The sequence below is a fragment of the Arachis ipaensis genome, chromosome B5 (assembly GCF_059453495.1).
Source record: "Arachis ipaensis isolate K30076 ecotype BB chromosome B5, ASM5945349v1, whole genome shotgun sequence".
Taxonomy (NCBI): domain Eukaryota; kingdom Viridiplantae; phylum Streptophyta; class Magnoliopsida; order Fabales; family Fabaceae; genus Arachis; species Arachis ipaensis.
In genome coordinates this window covers 117881621-117882572 of record NC_142440.1, presented here as the reverse complement: position 1 = coordinate 117882572, position 952 = coordinate 117881621, and the positions used below count along the sequence as shown (strand labels likewise).

Here is a 952-nt window from a genome sequence, read left to right as displayed (position 1 = left end):
TGGAGCAAACAACTTTGAGCTTAAGCCTCAATTAGTTTCTCTAATGCAACAGAATTGCAAGTTTCATGGACTTCCATTAGAAGATCCTCATCAATTCTTAGCTGAATTCTTGCAAATTTGTGACACTGTCAAGACCAATGGGGTTGATCCCGAGGTCTACAAGCTTATGCTCTTTCCCTTTGCTGCAAGAGACAGAGCTAGAATATGGTTGGATTCACAACCTAAAGAAAGCCTGAACTCTTGGGAAAAGCTAGTTAATGCCTTCTTGGCAAAGTTCTTTCCACCTCAAAAATTGAGCAAGCTTAGAGTGGAAGTCCAAACCTTCAGACAGAAGAAAGGTGAATCCCTCTATGAAGCTTGGGAAAGATACAAGCAATTGATCAGAAGGTGTCCTTCTGATATGCTTTCAGAATGGAGTATCATAGGTATTTTCTATGATGGTCTATCTGAACTGTCCAGGATGTCATTGGACAGCTCTGCTGGAGGATCTCTTCATCTGAAGAAGATGCCTGCAGAAGCTTAGGAACTCATTGAAATGGTTACAAATAACTAATTCATGTACACTTTTGAAAGGAATCCTGTGAATAATGGGACAAATCAGAAGAAAGGAGTTCTTGAGATTGATACTCTGAATGCCATATTGGCTCAGAACAAAATATTGACTCAGCAAGTCAATATGATTTCTCAGAGTCTGTCTGGAATGCAAGCAGCAACAGTCAGTACCAAAGAAGCTTCATCTGAAGAAGAAGCTTATGATCCTGAGAACCCAGCAATGGAAGAGGTGAATTACATGGAAGAATCCTATGGAAGCACCTGATGACATGTCACCATGTCATGTTTTTCTATGCTTTTTCCTTTGTTTTCAATAGGTTTTATGCACTTTCTTGAGAAATAAGCAAGCCAATTGGGTAGATTTCTATGTTTCCTTTGATTCAATCAACCATGGGTGAAT

General features: G+C 39.5%; 1 non-coding gene across 1 annotated transcript; it reads right to left on the bottom strand.

Moving 5' to 3' along the window:
- Positions 1–298: 298 nt before the first annotated feature.
- LOC148565520 (small nucleolar RNA R71) lies at positions 299–406 on the bottom strand. Its single transcript, XR_015884034.1, has one exon. It is a non-coding gene; the product is annotated as a small nucleolar RNA R71 (small nucleolar RNA).
- Positions 407–952: the final 546 nt, after the last annotated feature.